The sequence below is a fragment of the Ammospiza caudacuta genome, chromosome 1 (genome assembly GCF_027887145.1).
Source record: "Ammospiza caudacuta isolate bAmmCau1 chromosome 1, bAmmCau1.pri, whole genome shotgun sequence".
NCBI lineage: Eukaryota > Metazoa > Chordata > Aves > Passeriformes > Passerellidae > Ammospiza > Ammospiza caudacuta.
This window is the reverse complement of record NC_080593.1, coordinates 116926352-116953860: the sequence shown is the minus strand read 5'-3', so window position 1 is coordinate 116953860 and position 27509 is coordinate 116926352. Positions and strand designations below refer to the sequence as shown.

At 41.5% G+C, this 27509-nt stretch overlaps 1 protein-coding gene across 2 annotated transcripts in view; it reads right to left on the bottom strand.

Moving 5' to 3' along the window:
- The window catches only part of FAM110B (family with sequence similarity 110 member B), a 114314-nt gene that overhangs the window by 11237 nt on the left and 75568 nt on the right, over positions 1-27509 (bottom strand). For both annotated transcript variants that reach the window (XM_058806738.1, XM_058806747.1), the window contains one exon: positions 8891-8957. The gene's annotated coding sequence lies outside the window, so the exon portion shown is untranslated. The remainder of the gene's footprint in view (positions 1-8890; positions 8958-27509) is intronic.

Below are 27509 nucleotides of genomic sequence, written 5' to 3'. Positions count from 1 at the left end.
GGGAGGGTTCTCTCCTACTTCTGTAAGATGCAGTAACTGCTGCTATCTGCACTACCCTCCCCTTTTCTTCTACTGATAGGAAAAACTAGCATCTCATCTTCTTGCTGCTGGTAGATGTCCTTCATGGCCATGTTTGGATTTGGCATCCTGATAAACCAACCTTTTTTCCTGGTAGTGTGTGGGGAAAAAAAAGTTAATTGGGGGTTCACTGCTGTAAAGTAGGGGAAAACAGGGAGACGGAACAAAAAAATTATTTCAATTATGAAGATCAGCAAAAATGTTTTAAATGTAAAACTTTTCATTTTAGTTTCCATCTCAAGACCATGGTAATTCTTAACAAGCCCACTTTCAGAGTGAGACATATTTGAAGCCACCAAAAATCTTATGGCAATAAGTTCCATAGAAATCATATGCACTTGCAAAGAAGGAAATAAAAATCTATCCGCAAAAATGTGGAGATACATCTGCAAAACACCCTCCTTCTAGTTTTACTACAGACACATCACCTCACTAGCAGGATTCTCAGACTCCACCATCACCCACGTGGTACCCCCAATAACACTGCCAAGTCTGGTCCTCAACAGCAGAAGCACAAGTCTCATCAGTAATCAGGCAGCTGGGAAACAGCTCAGTAACTTCTGCAGCATCCCTCACCAAAAAAATTATAGCTATAAACTCACCTACAGAACATACATCTTGATAGCAGTATTTTCAAAATGCCAATTCTGAACCATTTGTCACACTGGGATAAATTAAACATAGTCCTAAATTCTATAAATGTTTGAAAACCTGTATGAATGTTAAAGCACTCTACTGCAGCATAGCAGTGCAGCTATGGGATTAGACTAAGGGATGTGACCTTTATTACACAATGGAGTATGCCCTAAAACATAAACCACTTTGTCTTAGAAGAACCTTTTATCTTGGAAATACTAAAAAATCAAACCAGATTTAAATGGATAAATGCAGGTATAGATTTTAAAAATGAATGTTTATATTAAATGTGCAGTGTGCCTACCAAAACAGCGTTGTAGTCAAAGATTTAAGGACCCATGACCAGAAGACTTTTGTAGGTTCATCGCCTTCCTGGCTATTGCTGCATGGCAACATCAAGCTGAGCCTTCAAAACTCATCAGCACTGAAACACATACACCTAAATGGCATTTTCTGTGGGGAAACAGAGTCTCTGCTCACCACTTAGGTGACAGCAGTACTCATAAAATCTTGGGTAGCTGATATTTAAGCTTGGATCTCACCACAAAGCAGTTCCTCTGCCAGTACTTTTCTCCCTCAACTAATACATTGAGAATCACTTCTGAGCTCTTCTGCCTGTCTACAAGGCCTCAGCTATGTCCTGAACATCAAACCAAGTCAAAACCTGGACGCTTTCCTCATCTCCCATATGACTTCTATGGCTGCTCATCTCCCCTGTTTCACTTCTTTGGAAGGAAACTGTGAAAAATCTGGAATGATCACGAGCATGTAGGATAGAAGGTATGTTCGGGGAAAGAGGCCCCATGGGCATGCCCCAAGCACCCATGCCACCTAGCTTAAGTGAAGTTCTTATTTCTGCTAAAAACCATGCAAACAACTAAGCCTAATGATAATTCCCAAAATGTAGAAAAACCAGGGATCTCCTCTCCTTGGTCAGTCACATTGTCTCATCCAGCAGGTACCTGCCAGACCTTAAAACAGAGCCAGAGCTGGGGAGGATGACCAAGAAAACACTTCCTCCTCCACCAGATTTGGAGTCCAGACTGGAAGCAGCCTTCCATGGCAGATACTCAAAGTACCAGGCTACACCTTGTATTATACAAATGTCTCAAATGTGGCTGTCAAGGGTGCCAGGCTCTTTCCAGTGGTGCCAGTGACAGGATAAGGAGCAATGGCCTAAAACAAAATCAGAGGAAGTTTCACAGAGGAAGAACTTCCTTACACTGAGGGTGGCAGAGCACTGAACAGGCTGCCCAGGGAGGTTGTGGAGTCTCCCTCCCTGGAGATATTCAAAATACATCTGGACACCTTCCTGTGTCACCTGCTCCAGGTGACCCTGACTTGGCAGGTGGGCTGGATGAGGTGATCTCCAGAGGTGCCTTCCAACCATAAGAATTTTGTGATTCAGTATGGAGAGACAGATCCTTTTCCAGCATTTTCTTTCAAAAGCTTCCACTTTAAAACAAACAAACAAAAAAGTACTAGCAAGGTTTCTTTAAATAAAGAAAAGAGCAAAAAAAGACCACATATGGTACTTGACAAGGAAATTGGTTTACTAACCCTGCTCCAGTGCAATTAAATGATTTCTAGCAAGTAGGACATTTCAGCTGAATAGGAAGACCAACTTGGTTCTTCCTCAGGAGGTGCGAAACTTGCCCCAGTTTGGGGACTGGGGATTTGATCCAATCTCTCATTTCTCAAAAGAGTTCAGCAATCTCTGATTTTATGTACATAAACACTGCTGCCAGCTTGTTCATGTGGGAATGGCAAAAATTTACCCAACTGTCATAAAGGGCCCGAGGCCCTGAAATATCAAGCTGCCGTGATTAGACTCTTGGTTATTGATGAAAGTTCTCTAAAACTGTTTACAATGAGAAATGCATTAAAGGACCATAGCATCATAGGTATGTGAGAAATAACCATAAACCCACAAGGAAAACAGCATCAGTTGGACACTCCCTTGCAAAACTCCAGAAATGTTCAAATACACGAAAACCCAAAGTAAACAAACACAGCCAGAAAAGAAAAACAATTCCAACAATTTATGCAGTGAAAAAACCAGAAACCATAAAGAGCTATTATAAATAGAAAAAGACCCCATACTTAAAATTTTCTTTCCTTTAGAGATGTATGTAGTAAAAGAATCTTTTGAAAATGCTTATTTTCAAAGTTTCAAAACAAAGCTTAATAGCACCTTCCTGAAGTTTCTTACATGTTGTGAAAATATATCTGAAAGAAACAGTGCCTAAGCATACAGAATATTTCTTGTAATACTTGTCAAGATTTTAAAAGCAAGAACCCAGAAAGCCATCTAATTATTTATATTTAAATATTTTCTTACTTTAACAGCTTGTTACATTGAAAATTCTTTTTAATAAATTCTATACGTGAACACGAGCATTTAATCTTTAGAAATAAATATTAAAATAAAGCTAATTAACGTCTGCTACTGATATTAAAAACTTACAAGGCCACCTTTAAGAGGCAATACAGTAGGCACAATTAAAAATAAGCATAGTAAAACCAGTACCACCAGAAAAATGATAATGTTCAGCCAGCGGGATACAACAGAGCGGCCTAATTCTGACAACTGCAGACTTTGAGCTGCTCTTCTGATTAGCTGTGGGGTCTTGTTTGTCAAAACTCTTTGCTTTAAACAGCCTTTTCTGCAACATGAGATATTACTGCAGTAAGGTCAGAATGGCTATTTAAAAATAATGTCTACAAATGAATTGCCCTGAGTTAACAGTTTCTAAGCATTGCATTTCTAAGCTGTACACAGATGAAATATTGCATTTTTTTTAAAACAAACACACTATAAAAGTTTTGACTACGTAAAAACAAATCGAGTCTTTTTAAAATTACATTTGGAAAAAAAAACAAACTATACATGATTTACAGCAGTGTTCTAGGGCACTGCAACCTTCAGAGCAACTCCATGAATCATTTCTTTCATTTTTGAATGGCAAAATTATGTTTTTCTCTAGATAAGAGGACATTTTCCCATACCACAGGATAGTTCATTCTCCTTTTCTCCAACCTCATGCCTAAAGTTACATGCTGTTAGAAGTCGAGAAAGAAAACTGAAGGCATGCATAGCATTATGTCTTGAAGATGTATCTGTATATTACAGAGTTCTTCAAGCAGATTGTTGAGCATACCAGTTTTGGCACTGAAACACAATTTAGGTCTTCATTGTTATGATGACGTTGCCATTAATGATTACAGCTGTATAACTCAACACAAGTGCCACACTTGTGCACGGTGTGTAACTCCTCAGTCTATACCACCATTGACTACAGCTGTTGAGGTGTTTGCTGTTAGAGTACACTGAGTATATTTTCTTCTTGGTTGCTGTATGGGAAATACATGCCACAGAGTCCACACGTTAAGCTACAGATCTTCACAAACTGTTCACAACCTATTTCAATGGAGATGAACATCCAGCTCCAGTAAGGACAATAATTCTTTTGACCCTGTCTCTCACAATAACTTGTCAATGAGCATCCAAACTTTTGTATAATATGCAAATTTGACACTCAAAGTGGGGCCTTTGTATTACTGTTTAATTTAATGACCCTTCACTAAAACAATGTTCTTGAAAAGCCTCATTTTAGAAATCAGAATCTTCAGATTCTTTTGAATGGTTTTTGCCTATCTGAGGGGTTAGGTGAAGTTATGATGATGATGATGATGCTGGAAATTCTTCCTGACCTCCAATTTTAAGAAACCATAAAATCCTCATCATCTTAAAGAAAACAAAATCTGTATCATGACCGCTGCATTTAATTAAATGGAGAGAGGAAAGCAGTGTAGGGACTCCAAGAAAACAAACAAAACAAACAAACTAAAGAAACACAAAACCTGGAATTGTGAGTGTGGGGACAGACATAAGAGAAGTGAGAAATTACAAGACACAGAGAAGTAGAAGAGAAATGCTATTAACCAGGCAAAGAGAGGAGAAGGTGTTGGGAATAGAGGAAGAAGCACTGAAGAGTGAGTTGGGAAGCAGGAGTAGATTACAAGCACAGAGAAGGATTACATGAAAAAGGAAGAGACAGCTCAAGTTCTCTTCCTCATCTCCTCTCTCACAGCTCCTCCATCCTGCAGAAGGTACAGAGCTGGCGTAAGGGCATTGTGGAGAAAGGGGAAGCTCTCAGAGAAGCTCCTCCTGAAGCAAAGCTCCTGCTAACCCAGACCATTTGGTTTGCAGGAGAGAGATACACCTTCTCTGTCCTGCAGCCCCTGCGCCTGGGGCACACTGTCTGCAGAGCTCAGAAGGCTGGGGGCAAAGGAGCTGGCACTGGGTGGCTGGCAGGGACATATCACAGAGGGACACCAGGCTCAGAGCACCTTGCACCTTCAGGATGAAAATGCATAGTGGAGAAAATCCAGGGACCAGAAATACTGACCAGTCAATTGAATGAGTACTGAGGTTTGCTGGAGATTCCTCAGTAAATCCAGTCGTTCTTTTTGGCAATGCTTCAGACCCCTTTCACATGCTGATGGCATGACCAGATACACAACAGGCTTGTCCCTGGGATGCCTGAATCAGGGATGCTCTCCATCCTGTCCTCACAGGTGTCACAGACTATTGATTAGAAAGTCTGCTTAAACCACTCCTCCATTCCTGCCCTCCCTGAGAGTATCAGACTACCCTTGGACTGCTACATATCCATTCTCCTCTAAGGTGTGTGATGCACAGCCACGCTTATGGATCTCCCCTCTTCTGTAAACAAAAGTAAATCTCCAAACTGGAGGTTAATACAGGATTGATATTGGCTGCCCTCAAAGTAACATAAGAAATTCACCCCAAACTCAGAAAGTGGATAGAGGTATGCCAGTCTTGTATCTACTGCTTTATCTTTATTAAGAGATGAGTATCAGCAAAGTTTTCTAGTAGTTGACTGAAGCTACTTTACCCTGCATGACAGAGTTAAGATGCCTAAACCAGACAAATAATGGGAAACCAAGGTGCCAAACCTCAATTGAGGACACATGGTGTCTCTTTTTCCATCTGCCCATGCCTGCTTCATAAAGGTAACCTCTCCTGCCCAGCTGCTCAGCCAGCACACAATCCCCATACACTGAGTCCCTCCACTGAAGGTGTCCCTCAGTCCCAGTTCCAGCTCATCACTGATCTGGACTGGTTTCAAGGCATTCTTTAAAAGTTAATGTAAAGGGAGGGCTGGTTGTGTCACCCCAGCCAGGACTGAATGCTGCCTTCATCATAAATCACAAATCCAATTTTTTCTGTTGACAAAATGAGCAATATATTTCCAACAAAACCACAGAACTACTGGAGCATCTGTATGAACACAAAACATTGAATCCCATTTCTAAGATGGCAGAAATAAATCCCATGCAGCATGACATGAAGGAGATAAAAATATGAAATGTGACTGTAAAATTAGTGTAGGTTAACTTGTGATCAAAAAAATTAACACAGATCTTTGAATGTTCCTGGTGTCAGTCACAGCTAAAATGGTTTTGCTGCCTTAATTTCATACTATGTATCTGGAATTTCAAGTTCCCAATTCCTCAGCTGATAGAAATGGCTTCTGAGATGATTTTCACATTCTGGGAACAGATTTTTACCCTTAAATGAGCCATGTGTACTCTCAGACTTAACATTTTGTCTTGAAATAAAACAGCAGTGATAATTGTTAATTTTAAGACCCCACACAATGCAAATTTATGTTCTGGAGCCAAATATGGTGATTGGAAACAGATGAACATGAAATGCCTTTTACTGAGCAGAATTAAAACTAAGTATTTGTGAAGTGTGCTGCTAATTTGACACATGACACATCAGACATTGATTACTGATTTTTTTCTTTGCTACAATGAAATACTTTATTAATCTTTCAAGAATTTTACAACCATTGCTATGAAGTGCCAAATGTTCACCTCCTGTCCCCTCCTGTCCTCATGGGTTTCAGCTGGTTTACTTGTACTCACCAAGGATGAAGCTACTCTGTCCATTATTCCTGACACCTTTTGTTTTGGAGCTTTAGTGACAAAAATAAAGATTTTTAAGCTTTAATGCTCATCTTCTGCTCAGACCTTAAGGTCAAGCTCAGTGTTGTGGATGGACTTGTGCCTGAAGACTGGAAAAAAGCACTCCAGCTTTCAAAATGGGCAGGAAAGAGGATACAGGGAGCTATCAGCCAGACAGCCTCCCCTTCCTCCCTGGAAAGGTGATGGAGTGGCTCATTCTGGAGGCCATCTCTATCCACATGGATGACAACAAGGTGCTCAGGAGTACCAGTTTATTACCTCACTAGTATCAGTTTAATATCTCACTAAAAGCAAATCATGCTTGACCAACTTGATTGCTTTCTGTGATGAAACAACTACCTGGATGCATGGGGAGAGAGCAGTGGATATTGCCTACCTTGACTTCAGTGAGGCTTTAGACCCTGTCTCTCACAACATCCTCACAGGCAAACTCAGGAAGTGTGGGCTGGATGCCTGGACAGTGAGGTGGATTGAGAAGAGGCTAAACAGCAGATCCCAAGGGTTACAAGTGGCACAGGGTCTAGTCAGAGGCCTGTCACCAGTGGTGTCCCCCAGAGTCCTATACTAGGCTCAGTACTCCTTAACTTGTTCATCAGTGCTTGGGATGAAGGGGCAGATCCTCCTCAGCAAGTTCACTGATGACACCAAGCTGGGAGCAGTGGTTGATTCCATAAAGAGCTGTGTGGTCCTCCAGAGGACATCCTTCAACAGTCTGGAGAGGCGGGCAGAGAGAAGAATCTTTTGAAGTTCAACAAGGGCAAATGCAGGGTCCTGCACTTGGGGAGGAACAACTGCATGCACCAGCACAGGCTGGGCACTGACCTGCTGGAGAGCAGCTCTGCAGAAGCACCTGGGGGTCCTGGTGGGCAACATCTGCCCATGAGCCAGCAGTGCCCTGGGGGCCAAAAAGGCCAAAGGTGTCCTGGGCTGCATTAGGAATGACATTGCCAGCAGGTCAAGGGAGATGATCCTGCCCCTCTCCTCAGCCCTGGTGGGGCCACATCTGGAGTGCTGTGTCAGTTCTGAGCTCCTCAGGAAAGAGAGACGTGGAGCTCCTGGAGCAGCTCCAGCAAAGGGCAATAAAGACGATTAAGGGACTAGAGCATCTCTCTTATGAAGAAAGACTGAGGGAGTTGGGCCTGTTCAGCCTTGAGAAGAAATGACTGAGGGAGGACCTCATCAATGTCTATCAGTATCTGAAAGGAGAGTGCCAAGAGGATGGGGCCAGGCTCCTCTCAGAGGTGTGAAGCAACAGAACAACAGGCAGAATCTGATCCACAGAAAGTTCCATCTGAATACAAGGAAGAACTTCCTTACCAGCAGAACTTCTTTACCAAGCACTAGAACAGATTGCCCAGAAAGGATGTAGAGTCTCCCTCACTGGACATATTCAGAAACTGTCTGGACAAAAGTCTGTGCCATGTTCTTTAGGATAATGTTGCTTAAGCAGGGAGCTTGGACCAGATGACCCACTATGGCCCTTTCCAACCTCACCCATTCTCTGATTCTGTGTGCCTCAGTATTTGGAAAGCAGTAGTAACAACCAAATAAGTAACAGAAAGCTCTGAAGTGCTGAGCCTACCAGCGCTCATTTGCACTGAAGATCTCTGTTATAAAAAGCTAACACAATCTACTGAATGGAAAAACAGTAACCAAAGTACAGCTAGGAATAAAGGATGGTAAAAAGCCTGGAACTACTGGAACACTTCCAAAAAGGAGTCAGGTAAGTAACAGAAATAAATAGAAAGCTCTGGAGGACTAAGGAAAGAAGTGTTTACTTGCACTGGAGGTCTCCATTGTAAAAGCTAAAAACAAATTTACTGAATGGAGCAACTGTAACCAAAGTACAGGTTGGGAATAAAGGGTGAGAAAAAGCCTGGAACTACTGGAGTACTTCCAAAAAGGATTCTGCAACACATACATGGCTGTGTGACTGAGGCCAGCAAGAGAAGAGAAAGCCTCAATCTTTCTGAAATGGCATTCAACTACATACTTGCAACTAATGAATCTGCCAATCCGATGGACTAGTAAAGGTGGAGGAAGAGAAACTCATTATCACAACAAGATAGCAGAGGAGGACATAGTAAAATCATTCTGGGAAAGCTTTCTTTTTATCAGCCCCTGGGGGAAAAAAAAGTGCATTTTAAAAAGGTACCTGTAAAAGCAGAATGCCAAACTTTTGTCAACACTCCAAACAGGGGAATGTAATGCTCCAGAGGACTCTGAAAAAAAAAAAAAAAAGACAAAAAAGAATATATGAAAAAGGCATTAAAAACCCCTAAAACACAACATACCAGTAACACTGCAGGTGCACGCACGTCAGTGTTGAAGGTCATGGAAACAGGACACCGAGGCCAGTCCATGCCAGGGGAAGGGAGGGGAAGAAGTGCAAGGCAGCCACAGCAGCAATTGGGACTATTTCACATGAAAGTTGAGATAAATTATGACATCAACATGGCTGAAGCCTGTGAGCTGTGTAATCATAACAACAACTAATTAAAAGGTCATTAGGGAAGTCTCAGAACATAAGCTTGCCCTGATGCAGTATCTGATGTGTGAGATGAAATGCATCTGTGCTGGGGATCAATGAATGAATGCAAACAGGGCCAAAATGTCAAAATGCAATTTTTAATTCACTGATGAAGGACAAAAATAAAGTTCCTTTTAAGTTCCTGTTATAGATAAACAATCCCTTTTGTTGAGTTTTTGGCTATTTCCAAACAAAGAGAGAAAATACTGCAGAGAAAAAAACACAACTCTGTTTCTATGATAAAAATTTAGTAGGGCATGGAATCAGTGTCAGCTACTTTACAAGTAACTGAGGGAAAAATATCAATATGTAAATGTTAGTGTTATTTCAGGGCAGCTGCTAGTTGATTCTGACATGAAAATATGGAATCTACAGTGATGGTCTATTTTTCCATACTCAAAGTTAAGGCCAAAGAGCAAAATATTTGTGTGCTCAAAAACCCTCCACACCTCCCTTGCTGGGAGGGATGACAGGATATGTTCCAAGCTAACAACAAAAAGCACAAAAAATCTACTATTTAATTTTTATATGTCTATATGCAAAAATTTTGCTTTTTTTTCTTAGTCACTTTCCCTTTTCCAAAACATTTATTTTAGACAATGCTTTTTAAAACCATGGCAGTATTGTCTTTATAAAACACTACTCCCATCTAGTCAAACAATACATCTTTCATTTCATATGCAACACCTTCTCCTTTTTCTACACAAAATTATTATCTACTTTTTGGAGTTTTAAACCAGTTATTAAAGTCCACACGGAAAAAGCCCCAAACCTTTATATTTTGTGTCACCTGCTAAAAATGATTGCAAATATCCTCACAATAAATAGACTGACAGAAAAGCACATAATTTTAAAATTTTGAGATAATTTTCCTGTAATTAAGCATTTATATATGCAATAGGTAAGGGAGAAATAAGTCAGTGTATTTCTTAGGGAGGAAAACAACTCTGCTGTGGGATGCAGCTTTCTACACATCTTTTTATGTGGAAAAAAGGCAGTGATGGAGGAAGGGGAGGAGCAGTTTTCCTTTCTGCTGTGAGGCTGGTGACTGCCAGCAGAAGGGGAGAAATGCCAAGCTAAGGAAGACCCAATACCATAATGGCTTTTAAGAGAGCTCCAATACACAGTTACCACATAAGTGCATGCACAAAAGAGTTCTCATCTTTCTGTACCAACAAGAATACACTTTTACTTTCTAAATGATACAAGTATATAGACATAATGACCAACATACATGTGGTTTGTTCCAATAGTAGTAATTCAAACAGACATATTTATGATATGAATGTCAGTGTGAACTATGAAATGCATTGCTGTTTAGTGAACACCAGTGTACACTATGTTAAGATTATATAGCCTATTTTATGTTCTAAAGAGGTCGCAGTAATAAAAAGTGGAAGTATTAATACTGGAGTAGTTACTGTACAGTGAGTTGCTGGAATCCTTTGGTGCCACAATAAACATACTGCTCCAGGTCTCAAGGATTTCCCAAGAGGGTCTCCATTAAATTGTGAAACAACCAGGAAAGCACACACCACACAGGCTTTACTGAGCTTGGCTCTGGACCCAGGACAGAAATGACTGAAGAAGATACACATACAAAACTCAAACAGATAAATGTTCTGTGCAGCTTTCAGTGCATGACTGGTTTCATCATTCACGCCACAGAACAAAACCCCAACGATGCTATTTAGCACCTGCAACAGCAGAGTGCACTGACAAAACTGTCAGTGGATAAAGCTTACAGAGTAATGTGGAGGCAGACCAGGTTCTGAACTAAGTTACAGACTGCGTAAATTCGTCAACATAACAACAATATTCTCATGCATGGGACTGTGCAGCAGCAGTGTGCACAACCCTCTGTGAGGACTCAGGTCTCTGCCAGCAGAACAGCAAATCCTCAGATGGCAGCACTGGTAGGTGCAGGATGAGCAGCCCAAGGCAGAACCTTGTACTAATTGCCCTGTTTGAGCAGATGAACTGCTCTGGTAACAGATGTCCAGCAGCACTTTATCAGTCCAAAACAGTGCCCTTCAGCAACACATCTCAGACAAATCTCATAACACAGCACCCTTAACACAGCTGAGAAGGGCCACATACACCACAGTGAATATTTTTAAACAGTAACACAGAACTGCAAGAAAAAGTAGAGAAAATGAAGAATATAGCATAAATTTCAGTAGAATTTATAAGCAAGGACTTATCAGGATAGCTAAAAGCACCAGATTCTCCTTTCACAATTGAATATACTGTTTAGCATAAGAGGTCTCACATGAATATTTCTCAAGTTCTAATTACTCACGCAAGTGCAATTCTTATGTGTTTAGCAAGCACCACGCCAGACCCCTGTCACCAAATTTTAGTTACTCCAGCTACCTCTCTGTATGGCCCAGTTCCAATGCAGAAGAACCCAGAAAGGCCACCAACAAGTTACACGCACTTGGTTTTCTCCATGAAAATATGAAAGGAAAATGATAAATAGGCAAGAAATAAACAGACCCTGCTTGTCCCAGGGAATTTGCAGTAGAATACCAGGCCAGCCCTGTATTGGAAGAACCAAACCTCTTGTGATAAATCAATACCAAATGCTTGGCCTCCAAGAAGGCAACCTATGTCTGACAACTACTGTAGTTGATTCTTAGGTGCTTTTTAATTCTTTCTTGCATTCTTCCTGTATCTGGAGGCCCAGGATTTCATCTCTCCTGCAGTTTTATGACACAAGATGAAAATACAGCAGGATATGTTGCTGCACAGCTTTACAGTGGATGCACAGCAGAGTTTGAAAATGTTTGTTACCATTGAGAGCTCAGTGCTTCTTCCTGGTGGCGGACAGACCTGCTTCCTGCAGGCAGGCACAGTGGGGCACAGCTGCCATGGTGTGCAGCCACCATTCCATTCCTTCCTCACTGACAATCTTTCTTAGATATTTTTTTTCCCTTTAAACAACTTAACAAGGCCTGTGCAAGCAGATTTATATCATAGATTAACCCCTGGGTTCGAAGGGACCTTAAAGATCATTTGGTTCCAACATCCCCACCATGGCCAGGGACACCTTCCACTGGACCAAGCTGGCTCAAAGCCCCATACAGCCTGGTTCACTCCAACAGGAAACAATGATCTCTGCAATACCTCCTCTTAGGAACATTAGGAGCCCACATTTTTGCTTCTCTTAAAAATCAATAATATATATGCTGATGTAGTGCCAAACACACAGTAGCTGAGATATGTGCAAAGAACTGATTGGTCACTGGCTCCTACTAGACAGGCACAAGTGGCCTCAACATGAATATTTAAAGCAATTGTCCTTATCTTTTCAGTTCTCTATGGAGGGAAAAAAGGAGAGAGAGGAAGAAAAGAAAGAGAAAAAAATAACAAAAAAATACTCTAAACCATCTGAGATCCAAAACAACATAAGGACAGCCAATATCAGACTTCTCAAAATCACAAAAATCATGACACTGAGTGGCATACACAAAGCTGGTTTCCCTTTTGAGCTTCAGCTAAGATTTAATCTCCTCTGTAAGGGCAGAAAATGCCTCACCTAGACAGGGAGCACTTAAACCAAACCAAGATAAGAAACTCTGGACTAGACTCAGACTGTAAAAAATATTAACTTCTTTAATTACATGGGTGTGAGCTACCACTTTCTCCTCTGAACTGACATTTATCTGTAGCTTTTTTCTCTATAAAATCCCACACTCATTCAAATTTCTTTCCAAAAAAATCCTCCTGGAATGCCTAGAAAAACAGTCCACAATGGCTGGGCAGCTGGCATACTGCAATGGCTCATTATCCTAATTTCAACAGGAAATCATTTATCTGCTGCTGAAATCAAGGTCAAGTGGAAAATTTTAACAACCAATATGAGGAGATTTGTGCATCTAAAGTTAAGTTTGTAACTAGATAAATTCTAAACATTTTTGCCATTTTTTAGAAACGTATTTTTTTTAACCATTTGGTAAGCAAAAGGGTATGCAAACTGTTCAGGCAGGAGTGATGCTCCTTTTCAAGACAACTGACTGCCTTGGGGACAGCCACACCAGGCTGGGTTCTGGCAGAACAGAAACTCTCCTGCCATTTGTGGTGCCAGGCCACTCCAGTAATACAACACATTTAGAAGACTCATTAAATAAGATCATCACAATGAGGTTGAGACCTTTAGAACCAGGAGTCACTGAAATGTGAACATAACACACAAAACTACAGAAAACTCCCCCTTGTTCCACCAGTGATCCCTTCAGCTGGTCCCTTGCCAGTTGAATATTCCTACAATAAAAAGCACCCATGATATGAGAAAAACAAATCTCAGAGTCCTGTGACTGGCATTGCATATTCAAAATTTAAAAACCCCAAAGGAAGGAATGACCAAAGCGTTTGCCACGTAAGCAAGAGCCCAGTGAGGATTTTAAAATGGAGAAAGAGGCCAGCCTAACATCTGGATTTCGTATTTGAGATACATCTGAAGAATGGAAGAGACATCTGTCCCTGGATATTATCAGCAGAGGGACACATCTCATAACAAATTCTCAAAGGCATTGTCAAGGATGTGTCTTCTTCAGCATCTCTTAACTCAGAAGCACGGTGTGCCCCGTGCCTGGGGTAAGCATGCAGGCACTCTAGTGAGGATTCAGGGATTTCAGCTGATTTTTCCTATTTTTACTTGCAGGAAAACAGGGAGTTTTATTCCTCAGCCTGGCTCCTCTTTAGACAACCACAACCTGAGAATTGCCAAAGCTTATCTCAGTTTAATCTCAGAGATATGAATCTTAATGAAGAATAATTAAAGCAAAGACTGTTTTGCCTTGCTGATGGAAACTGAAATGAAAGAAAAATGGGATTAAATTATTATGAAACAATTTTCAGATGTACAACATCATGCCAACTAAATGCATCTTATGAAAAGCTAAAAAATTTATACCTAAATATACTTTCTATAGCTGCTCTCCTTTTTGCCTACATACAGGTTAAGAGAAGTCTTGCCCTTGAACATTAAAAATCACGAAATACCACAACAGGAAAAGTGAAAACCACACAGGAAACTTTATTTGAACTACCTGGATGACAACAAATCTTTACTAGGACACCACACACCAACATGTGCAGACAAACAGAGAGGAATGCTCTGTGCCCAAGCTGGCCAAGGTGGAAATGAGTGGAGAGGGAGCTGGAAGCTGCTGCCCATGCTCTGCAGAGGGGCACACAGTGTATTAAATACACCAGGAGGTGGGAACCACAAGTTGCATGACACAGAAAAGCTTTCTTCCAACATGTTTCCCATGAGTAAAAAAAAAACAAACAAAAAAAAATTAAAACACCTCCTAAACATCTTTATTTGCAAAAATATTAATCTCGCCACTTTTTTGAAAAAAAAAAAAAAAAAAAAAAAAGTAATGAGGGGAAAACCAAACCAAAACAAACCCCAAACAATCAAGGCAGAGACACAGCCACACAAAAGAAATGGAAATGTTTAAGAGAATGAAATTCAATTCATCACTGACCTTTGCCTGGATGAAACATTGGGAAATTTTGCTGGCTTTGGTAACTGCCAGCAAAAGGTGTTTTAAAAAGTGTGATGGTTTATATGAAATATTCATATTTGGATGTGTCAGTGATTTTGCTCAGAAAGTGTACCTGGTGTTTCCCTTAATGCAATTCTCTGTTTCTTCACTTCCATGGTGTTTTTTTGTGTTGATCTCAAAGTTCTTTTCCAACCTAGTTCATTCTGTGATTCTGTGTTTTGTTGGCTTTTTTTAAATGAGTCTCACATAATTATGATTCACAAATATTGCAGGTAGCCTCTCACTCTGAGAGTTAACATTGAACAGATTTTTAACAAATACAATTTTATTTAGTATTGTCTAATCTACCAAAAAAGAAAACCAATTTTTAAAATTAGTAACTTAAGTTGGAGAGATGTAACTGGAGCACATTTGAAGCTTACTATCTTTCCCAACAGTTAATCCATATTATAGATATCAAAAAGGTTTTTAGAAATAGATATACTTTTTTCATAATTTTTATTAAAAAAAAATTAATAATTCAGACACTGAAAAAGCTAGGCTTGTATCTTTCATGAAAATGCTTAATTAAGCCTAAATTCAGAAATTCTGTGTATACTTTCAAGAGGTACTTAGAAGTCAAACTGTGACCATGAAATAGGTGCTTGGTGTCTGCAGAGACCAAATTTAGCAAATAAATTGGAATGTACAAAGGTGAAGACTGCCTTCTGAAATATTAGACTTTGTGCACTTTGGCTACATGAAGAAGGCACCATGAAAGAGAAAGGAATATAGTCCATTCCTGCTCACATCCCTGGCCCATCACCCCTGGCAGCAGATCATACACATCTATTATTAACACCTCTTGCTCAAGAGGAGGAGATGAAAACAGGACTTAGCTGCATGTGTGCTGAAAGTACCAAAAGGGGATTCTTGCTTCCTTTCCACAAAAGAATCCCTTTGATTTTATGCAATTGCCTAATTAAATTTCACTGTGCATATTAAGTTTTCAGATGTCTAGCTATTTTAAGCTCAGCCCTAAATCAAAAAAGCACATATCCATAAATGACCCTTTCACTAAAAGAAACAAAACCAAAAACTCAGATAGGGTTGTTGTACATAAAGATATCCTCCACTCCAGATGACTCCTCAGTTCAACCAAGGAGAAGAGATCATGCACATAACTTTCAACTAGGTCACAAACTCTACCTGTCTAATATTTTATTCATGCACCTTGTAAAGGGATGCACATTATTTCAAGTTCCAAGAGGAACATCATTCTATGAGCAACAGCTCTTCACGAGTGCTTCAATATTGCGTGGGGATTACTTTATTTTAGGGATGGAGAGACAGATCCAATTTCTTCAGTCAGTGAGAAATAACAACATAAAATCAAGTTGTCAGTCTCTTGACATACTATTTGCTTTAACTTATACTCAATAGTTCCTTGATGAGTTGGTGGATTACTCTAGAGGAATTCTCAAAAATACTTCTGAGAAGAAAATGAATCGTCCAAAGTCTAAATTAGCCATGCAGAATTTATACATTATTAGACAATATTTAAGGGTCATAACGTTTTTAGAATATATATACAGAATAACTGTGTGTGAATTTTCAGCTGGGAGATAGTGGATATCTTTCAAAATTACATGAGAATCCATCAAATGCCATAGCTCTCTGCTCATTAACCTGAGTGTTTTAGCATGCCTGATTCTGCTTCTTAGGGTCTTTACAATCTGAGGTCTTCTTTTAGGCCAGTATTTTCACACCTGATTCACTAATTTGTTACACCTGATTCACTAAGATTGAGAAATTCTATCGTGAAATTTTCTTTTTTCTCCCATAGCTGGGAAATGTTGGATATCTACACCACACACAGTGCTGCTGAGAAAGACAGAGGTTAAAAGCAGGCTCTGGGCACTGAGCCAGTCTCCAAATGTTCTTCGCCCTGCTAAACTGTGCTTGGATTTGCTGTGAGAGTATACAGCAAATGGATAGAAAATCTTGAAATACCAGGGGCAACTTAATATAAAAAATTAGGCAAGCTGCAGAAGAAACTATTTAAGAGCCATTTTCCCACTTCATTTGCTAACATAATATGACTTACACATAGATACTGGACCTGGAGTAGCATCTGCCTTTTTGGGTTGGATGTTTGCACTTGACTGCAGAATATTTAATTTCACACTGGACAACACATTTTAAGCTCTTCAAGAAAAAAAGTCAGATTCAAGTCTTGCTGGATTGGTATAGTTGTAAAAATGAACATGATGAGAGATAAAAGCAACTGAGCAAAGAATTAACAGTTGCTTTTTTTTTCTTTTCTACTGTCATACATAGAGTTTGGTGACATCATAGCATACTATGATGAAAGCTATAGCTTGAAAATGCTACTGTTTTGGAGATGTCATGCAAAAAGGTTGAAAAAGGAAAGAAATTAAGGTTGGTTGACATGAAAAGAGAAATCAGGGTTCTCATGGGATGCAGCACAGAAAATAGATTTTCTTGTAGATGTGCTGCCAGGAGCAGCACAGGCTGCCCTGTCCCAGAGCCAGTTGAGGAGCTGGAGCACAGGAGGAGAGGGTGAGGGCACTGTGTTTGCTCAGTCATGAAAAGAGAGGGCTACAGGGAGAGACCTACCCACTGCCTGATGGGAGGGGACACAGACTGTCCTCAAAGGTACACAGGGAGGAAGGGGAGCATCAACCAGAGCTGCAACATGGGACATTAGAGCCTTATATGGGGGAGAAAACGTTTTACTTTCAGAAATCACTGAAACAGAAGTCCAGAGAGTCTGCTGGACTTTCATCCTTGGAGATAATGAAAAGTGTCCTGTGCATGGCCTTGAGCAACCTGATCAGATGGGAATCAGGTGGTCAGCAGGATGGACTAGGTGACCTCTGCAAGTCCCCTCCAGCCTATACAATTCTGTGATCTCATCTTGCCACCTCATTGCAGTGGTGCCAAAAATCAAGAGTTTCTTTGTCTCGCCCTCTCCTCAGCAGCAGGTGATCCAGACATGGAAGACAGAGCAATAAACAAGTACATGTTTAAATTCATCACCATCTATATCCACCTCTTTCCATTTCTCCATGCTTGATAGACTGGAATATTTGCTTCTTAGTATGCACCGGGCATTCTCTCTGCTCTTTTGCTTTTTGCATCTCTCGGTGATTTACTTGCCAACAGCAAACAAAACAGGATGACTTGAGAAAATCAAGAAAACATGAGGAAGAGAAAAAGAACCATGCAGAGAAAGAAAAGCATCATCTCTTCCTTTTTAGCAGCAGGCACCTGTAATTTATTCAGCAAGGCAGCGACTTAACAGGCAGCGCTGTGCAGGACTGCTTTGTGTACAGCATTAAGGAATCAGTCGAGGAAAGGGGGTGAGAAGGACAAAAAGCTGCTAATGCCAGTGTTTAACTGGGAGTAGAAGCTAAACAGAGGGCTGATGGGCTGTGCCACTCTGTGCAAGTCTGGTTGCCATGCTGAAAACATGCCCCAAATTCCCTGTATTGGTGATACAGATATGCAGGGATACACAGGGACACACTTGATATACTGGGACAAAAATCAAGTGGCCAATATCACAATTGCTGCTATTTAGAAACTGTCTAATCAAAGGAGATGTTCTGATGCCCCAAAAGATGTATTAGGCAGGGAAACTGCCAAAAGTACTCCATAAAGTTCTAAGGTACATATCACATGGACTGAACTCGCCAGTTCAACAATGATGTCATCTGCTCCTTGCAGCTCACAGAAGGCCATGTTGAGGCAGAAACATGCAATGATTTTGTCAAAAGAAAATACAAAATACGTAAGCAATATTGAGTTAGACTGTTTGACTCTTCCCACTGTTTCTGCCACCAGTACAGGCAAGAACAAACCAATATTTGCAGTGACACAACTCAGTACCAGTACTGCCGGCAGACACTGAGCAACAGAGAGCACTGAATTAATTTTTTCTGTTTAGTGAAAGTAAATAATAGCATTATTAGAGACTGACAGAGGACAAACAAACTAAAGCAACTCAGCAAACCCACACAAAACCTGGGTAATTAAACTCCCATTTTTCACAGCAAGGATGCCTGGAATCTCAACACTGCAAAGCATGTGACACTTCCCCCATTCAATTTTCCTTAAATCAGCTCTTTTTCTTCACTATACCCACCAAACACAAACTACATTTTGAAAGGATCCATTTTAAAAGATAAGCCCAACCCTCTGGTACTTTGTCACGTGGCTCCTGGGAAATGCTGCTGGGAGTCATTAAAGAAGCAAGTACTCAGTGGATTCTCACCTTAAGGATGTTCAGTGCAAGACAGATTCACAGCTATCTTATCTGCTAGTTACTAATGCAGAGAGCAAACTTTGTGCTCACCACCAGTGAGCCTCCAAATGGCTTTGCACTGCAGATGCTGTCCCCACTGGATGTAAGTCATGATACTACAAATGTGGTTTGCAGTTGGTGAGGTTTCCAGGCAGTGTCTCTGCACTGCCAACAGTCTCTGCTTCAGTTAATTTTCACATCGTATTGTCTATGCTGTCATTATCCAATCTGACTATTACACCAGCAAACCAGGAACCTGCTGCAAAGGAGTAGTTAAGAGGGTAGAAATGTTTTGCTTTAAATATTTCCTATGAAAGAATAAATGCACACAGCTCCCACCTCTGCATCTTTGCTTTCAGGATCCAAGCATTATTAACAACTCTTGATAAGGAAACTATTATTGTTTTTACACAGTAAGAAGTGGTGCTAAGGATTAATAATATACATATGTAATGCTTTTTAATTTCATAATGAACAACTTATTTGCACTTATAACCTATACTTCAGCTACAAAGACAGCACAGCTGCCCTCTGTCACCACAGTCACACTGGTTTCATCCTACAACCCCTCCACAAAGAAATGCACAACCAATATAAACTGCATCACTTCTGAACCACTGTTTTGTGAGTTTTGGGAATGCCATAGCAGCCACAATGTATAACACTACACCTATCCCAAATTCTCCTTCAGCAAACTGCACACCTGGTGGGACCAAACACCAGAGCAGAGATAGGTGGGGGCAGCCAAAGAAGAGCCTGCAGCCCTTTCAGCTGCCCAAGACAGCTCACCTGTTGGATGAAAGCAGCCTAGAGTAGGATCATCCTGGGAAGGGGCTGTGTTCCCACAGCTCTCAGCCGAGCCAACTGCTGCAGTGCTTGCTTTGCAGGGTGCTCACAGCTGTGACAAACTCCGGAGCAGGTTCCTGGCAGCAGGAGCAGAGAGGGGCAGGACGCCCCAGCCCAGCCCAGCGGAAGCAGAGGGCACTGTTTGCACTGCAGGCCAGCTCCTGTTCCCCTGTCTGACAATGGCAAATCTCTTTGGCCCTGGGCAGTTCTGGGAACAGAATATTGTCTTGTGAAATTCCAACGCTGTTTTAATGCTATCATTATTAGCATTGTCTTCAGACAATAAAATGTTCTGTCGCAGTCGCTGTGGGCTCGCAGCAGTGAATACACACTGAGTCACCCCGCATTAACTTAAATAGCACAACTGTGTGAATACATGATCTTCAGTTAAATCTACACACACTCAAAAGTAAAAATAAGCAGATCGCCAAGGAAGAACTCACTTTCTACACAACACAAAACCCTTGCTGTGTGCTTCCACAACCTCAACAAACATGTGGCAAAAGGCTTAGTAAGACTACTCCTATTTTCTGATCTGGTAGTAGATGAGAATACAAAGCCACCCCCAAAGGCTTATGCAATTAAAAAGATGTGTGTTCCTAAACCTGGCTTTATTTGTCCTGGGACCTCCATAACACAAGCAGAGGTGGTACCCACGAGCAGCCCCTTGCACCACCAATGCCAACACAGAGCACCCTCTGCCCCCCCCCCCCCCTTCCCCTCAAATCAGCATCTCTTGAGAAGAATAACTGCTCAGATGCTTCCTCACTATCTGTAAGAACATGCCCCTCGTGTTGTGTTCAACCCCATTCAGAGCAGGAGATACCCAAAGGATTACAAGGTGGAGCATAGGCACAGTCTAAGGCCCAGACTGTGATTCTCTCTTATCACAGGACTTGCTGTGCTGCCAATTCACCACGCACTGCTGACACCAAAGCACATAAAAGCAAAGCAAACAACTGATCTGTGCTCAGACTTGTCTGTGCTTCTGTCCCTTAACTAAACCCTCACTAGGAATAGAAACTGCATAAAGTAAGAGATTCTGTACTTTGAAATGAAACTACAGAAGGCACTGAGGGTTAAAATGAGTGCACTTTTTTTGTTTGTTTTACACCTCTGAAACCATCCAGCACAGTCCTCCTCACACCAAAGCTGCACAGCTGCCTGCAGGCACATTATTTTACACTTCCTAAAACAAAACCTCCTACGTCTAACAGTTCTAACACACAATCAGATATACTCCAACCAGGTATCATCATTTTGAAAGGATTTTGCTGTTGTGTGTGCTCAAAATATTGGGCACTTGAACAACTGTCATGATAGAGCATGACTTCAGTACGATATGAATTCAAAGGATGCAAATTGAGGCAAATAAAGCATTCATACCACCAAAGATCCTTAATTCTCTTTCTCTAGGAGGAGCTCTGATGTGCTTATCTTAAGCTCCTGTCCTTGCCTTACTTCTTGCAGGAACTTCTCTCTCTTCCAGTAATTCCTTGTGGACAAGAACTAAGGAAAGGAAGTCCCCAGCTGCCTGGAAGTTTCAAGCACAAGTCAGAAAACACGAGTAAAGAATACAGCACCCAAAAGCGTTCAAGGGAAGATCTAGCTATAGGACAAATAATACTAATAAAAAGCCTTTGTTTTTTACCACAGAGTATATCTGAGGGAGACAGTTTCATGATTCCCCTAATTTTCAATCTCTCCCTCTCTACCCTGAAGCAACAGTGTACAATGTAAAGAAAAGCTACTTTCTTGCCTAACTGTGAGGAAAGCTGTGGACCACAGCTTCTCACATATGCAGAATGAAGGCAATATGTAAAAATCTGAAGAAACAATTTTTTTTTTACCCTCATATATGAATCCCTAATTTCTGCAATTACCTGTATGGAACAATGAATGATTTTAGATAAACAGCCAGAATTCTTAAAGTTAATTTAAGCCCATGTTGGATCTGTCTCGGAGGAGGTGGCAGCTGGCCACCTCACCAGGGACCAAGGTGACAGGACACACTATCTTTTGGAGCTGCTTTTCTCCTACACTGGTTTCCCCTTTTATCCCTGGCAGGTCTCTGTGCACCTGTGCAAAGCAAGCCTGGTTATCTCTGCCAGCCCAAAAGAGCACAGCCCAGCCCATGGGGTCCCTCCCAGTGTCTGAATTACAGACAAAACAGCACAACAGTGTGCCCTTGCCCAAAGCATACCCTGCGTGCTGCAGGTTTTGTGGCAGCTCCCTTGGGGCTCCCTTGGGTCTCTGCAGCACAGTTTATGTGGTGGGCAGGGTCAACAGCTTCCCCGCTTCTCTCTCCTTCACCCAACAGCCACAAAATGCAACATGCCCTGTGCATGGAAACCAGCTGGAACAGCAATGCCAGAGGTACTTGGCACACCACAGCAGGACGCTACTGCCACCAAACACTGATGAAAGCTTCCCATACTCTCTGAGGAAACATGACTTGAAGCCCATGGACACAGGGAAAGGAGCAGGGATGTGAGAAATTTGTAGGTGTTTGCTCCCAGGCCCTCCTGGCCCTAAGTTTATGCTCTTGCATGGATTTCCTTCCCCCAGCTGAGGGCACTGAAAGCCTTGCAGGTCATGGTCGGGCTGGTGTCACCCTTGCATGTGACAGTCATCTCCTTCCAGATGAGACAAGGCAGCCAGAAACAACAACTCCAGTACTGAATACAGCTGGCATCAATGACAAAGCAGCATGGGGACTGAGGGAAATGTTAACACAGTATTCCTGACCTAGAGTTTTCACTGCTCTCACATCACTACCGCCACGGGAAGGGAGGAGGCTTCTGGGGCAGGTTGTTACGGCAGCCCTGCACCAAGATTGCCTAAATGGCAAAGGGCAGCACGTCTGGCTGAGGGCTAACTCCTCCTGGGAGCCACTGCTGCTTATGTGGAATCGAGATGGATATTTGTAATCACACTTCCTAACTGTTGGCATTTTCATACTATTTGCCAGGCAGGTGACTCCTTCAAACAATACCATGCAAAAGCTACATAAACCCTCAAATTTTCAGGTCAGACAATTTCCTCTCCTCCTCAGCCCCAGATGTTTCAAACAAGGAGATGTGCAGTGCACAGGGGTAGTCTCTCAGAAAAGCTGGCTTTTTGGGGCTTACAGTTTATCCTCTGTAGCTCCTGGAAGGCTTATACTTCAACCATGTGAAAATGCTATCACTTATTATTACACTATATTTCACGCTCAATATTTATGCCCTTTTTCTCCAGTGCCAAAAGCTCACATTGATACCTTAAACTTTACTGTGCAAATGCAAGACTTCTATTTTTGGGATGCCTTTTTATTTTTTTTTCCTTTTCTTTCTTGCCTCTCCTCCCTCAGACATGAAGGTAGTAATCTTTAAGATTTATTCAAAAATCCAAGAGCAATGCAATCTTGGCAAAAAACAAAGATGGCAAAATACCCTGAGCATTAAAAATATGAAAAACACAATTTTTTTTTATTTCACACATTCAATCCTAGAGTGATTTTTATTAGCCTACAGAACATTAAAGCCTTGTAAAGTCAGATTTACAACAGAACTTGAAACGGCCCCATCTATAGCCTATGAAGTGCTGTTATAACACAAATTCTAAGTGTCAAACCTTAGTCAATTATGTAACTCAGCACTTCCCCCCCTTTTTAGCTGTAATCTTATATATGAAAAGCTGCTATCACAAAACCTGCCTGACCTTGTGCTGTAAATATCTCATTATTTTATTTATCTTACAGCTGTTACAAAAGTAAAAGTGACAAACCCTGCATTAAATTGCCGATTTTGTGAACTGTTCTAAAAGCTTGAATTTCATTATGAGTTCTGGATTAAAATACATGGATAAAAAGCAAAAGGATAAGATAAAACAGGAATGAGTAGGTAGATCCAAAAATCAGGTTTTTAAGCTTTATCTTGTAAAATGTATGGGAGGCAATAGTCAACAAGAAATATCTGTCAAAACCACCAATTTGGGCAGTATTTAAAATAAATAACTGCATATTCCTTCTTCTTAGATTCTCTTTGTTTCTTGTAATTGCTCCAGGACTTCAGCACAGAGTGTTCTGATTTTTGGGCACAATCTTTGGGTAAATCTTTTTTGTTTTCTTCTCAGTAGCGAAAAATAAAATTTAACAAGTATGACCATTTATCTAATTTCCACAGTACACAAAGTGAACTACTGCTCTTTCTGAAGAAATTTATGCCAGTAAATATGTAAGATCTACATGCATACATATTTTCGTTTCTCTTGAAGTACATAAAAGCACAATAACTTGGAGTAAAAACCACACAAAATTGCTAAATAAATCTGAAAATGCTGCATTTTCACAGTGAAGCACCACGTTCTATCAATGTTAACCTTTTTAATGTGATGTGCACTGAAAAGATAAATGTATACCATGCTGATAGTGAAAACTTCTATATCAGATCATTAATTTTTTTACATTACCTTACTAATCTTTATAAAACTCCTTTTTTTCCCCACACTTGAATTCAGTTATATACTTTCATTCATCAGCAGCAGAAAACAAGTAACTGAAATGTCAAATGTCACCATTAATACCAGTGTTGCAGGAGAAAGCTTAAAACCTGAAGAGATAATTAGGATTACAGAATCATTAAGGTTGGAAAAGGCCTCTAAGATCATTGAGTCAACCTTTAACCCAGCATCACCATGTTTATTGCTAAGCCACATCTCCATGTGCCACATCTACACACCAGAGTACCAGAATGGTGATCCCATCACTGCCCTGGGCAGCCTAGATTAAAATACTGAAGAAGAATAAGAATAGATGCTCACCATCCCCCTAGATCACTCAGATTCAGAGAGAGGAGAAAAAAAAAATCACTTCTAGACTAACAAAAGCTACAGGATATCAAATATAGTCATCATATCTTGTGAAAACTCTTCATATTTTCCTCATGATGCAAATTAAATCTCCTTCTCCCCCCCACAAAACCTTCTTTTTCAAGACATTTTCTGGATTAGCTCCAAGGGAAGGGAGAAGCACAGATGAGCTAAAACAAGTAACCCAACTTATCAAACACACTGCAAGGCTGGATGCATATGGAAATGAAATATATTCACAAGCAGATAGACTAGATATGTCAGTATCTTTTTGCCATCTCTGATATAAAAATAGGTGTCAGCGAAAACCCAGTATAAATTCTTGCAAGCCCCTGCAGGAATGCTGCTGTTTTCCTGTGGATGGTTCAACCAGCACAATCACTCAGAAACTTCTCGTAATTAAGGGAAAAAAGGGGTGGGAGGGGATCCACCTCATCTCCTGTTGTGTTCAAAGCCCCTAGATTTTTCACATTAGTTGTCCAAAGTACTCCTGGGTCACCACCACTGACCCAGGGCTTGTCCCTTGCCCAAGAGGGAACGACAGGATTCCCTTCCTGTGACACTGGTGCCATCACTGGGGGTCAGGAAAGAATTCAGGAGCATTTAGTGGCCTAGAAGCAAACCAACAAAAACCTATCTGCTTTTAACAACAAAAGCAATGCCAGGCGTGCTCCTACAAGCTTCACCTCACAGAGGAAAACCTCCCCGGCTTTTTCTGAGCTGTGTTTTTCTGGGAGCAGGCACCACAGCCGGCGTGTGCGGGGGCTGATGCCAAGCTCTCCTCAAACTCACACTCCCACATCTTGGATGTGTTTGCCCGTGCTCATGCACGCATAAAGGACCCTGCAAACCATGGCAGCTGTGACCTGAAGGAAGCACCAAGCACGGTCAGCCACCCTCCAAATCAATTTATGCAGACAGCACAGATGCTCTCCTCCAGCACCAGTGTGGGCAACAGCAGTGAACACAATGAAAAAGGAGCTCTCTCGAAAAAATTAAAACAAAAAGAAATTAAAAAAGGGAATTAAATGTGTTTCGCCTTCAGGCAGCTCTTGGTTTCTCCTCCCACCCAAAAAAAACTAATGTGTTGCTTTTGTAAGCTATTATTAATTCCTATATACATAAATACAGCGATTTCATGCCTGTTCTAGAAAATTAACAAATTGAACTGCCAAAACCCACCCACTGTATGACCAAAATGTTGTGTTTCACTCAAGTTTCTCAATTACAACTTGTCTTTTTCTGCATTTCTTTCTCTTGCTTTCTCTTTCCCCCTCCATTTTGCCCCAGATTTCCAAACTCCAAATTTTAGTAGATTAAATTGGTGGAAATCTTGCTCCTGAACAAAAAAATCACTTCTTGGTCTGCAACTGTAGCAGACAGACAGGCTGCAGCCTGAGGATGCTGGATCAGCCACGGAGTATGGAGCATTTCAAATTTAGGTCACTTGTGCTGCTCTGACCCCAGCGAACATCGACGGTGTGGTTTTCCACAATCGACTGTTCTCCTGCTGACCTGCGTCTCGAACAAGACCAGTCCCAATGCAATTTAAAGAACAAGGTCAGCACAGGAGACAATGAATGCTAAATATGCTAGGAAAGGGGCAAAGTGACTGGGAAGAAGAGGTCACTTCCCCCAAAGTTTGCTGATGGAGATTGAGGGTGCAAACACTGGACACACATCCAGTTTGCCGCCTGCATGACTGGATCCAAAGGGGGCACCGATGGCAGGCAGAAATTGTCACCATGCGAGGCAAAGCAGAGCTGAGCCAGCAGCGCACACGCTAAGAATTATCTCTGCTGGAGGCTGCTGGCTGCCGCGCCAGCGCCTCGGCTCAGCGCTGACAAACGCTGCGGGAGCCGGAGCCGCGGCCAGAGCGCGGCGATGATAAACGCGGCACCTCGGGCACTGAGGCTGTCACACCAGCAGAGCACCCACCCTGCTGCAAATGAGCCAACCCAGCCACATTCAGGAGAGTCAAACTCCTTGAGGAAGTGGCTGCCTGCTGCAGGAAGGTGGGAAATGTAGCCAGGTGCCATGGTAGTGGAAGGTGAAAGGGAGAAAGCCCCAGCTCTCTTCCCGTGGGGCTCTGCTATTCGCTGGAGGGTTGGAGCAGGAGGCAGGGCAAGCTGCAACTGCACCTTTGTAACAACACCCACTCAAACTGCTTTCTAGTTGTTGGACTCAACATTTGTGCTTATTCTCCTGTAGTTCTCAAAAAAAAAAAAATGTATACACTTTGCACATCACAGAATCACAGAATAATGAGGGTGGAAGAGACCTCTAAGATCATCGAGTCCAACCTATGCCCTAACACCTCAACTAGACTATAGCACCAAGTGCCATGTCCAGTCTTTTTATAAACACATCCAAAGATTGTGATTCTACCACCTCCCTGGGAAGAGCCTTCCAGTACTTTACTACACAGCAACTATTTATACAGAAAAATGGCTCCTGCACAAGTGTGGTGTTTAACTACACATGAACCCAAAGGGGAAAAGCTTAATGGACAGCAATATGAGATATTTTAGCTTGCCCCTAACTCTTATCCTACAGGTTCAAAACCGCAACACGCCCTCATGGACATCCTCAAGCACAAGCACCATGAGCAGTCCAAAGGAAGGTAACCTGGAAGGAACTTAGACAAAGATTAACAGAGGGATCAACCAGAGAAGCAACACCTACTGAATACTCACTAGCAAATAAAGCAGCCAAGCTT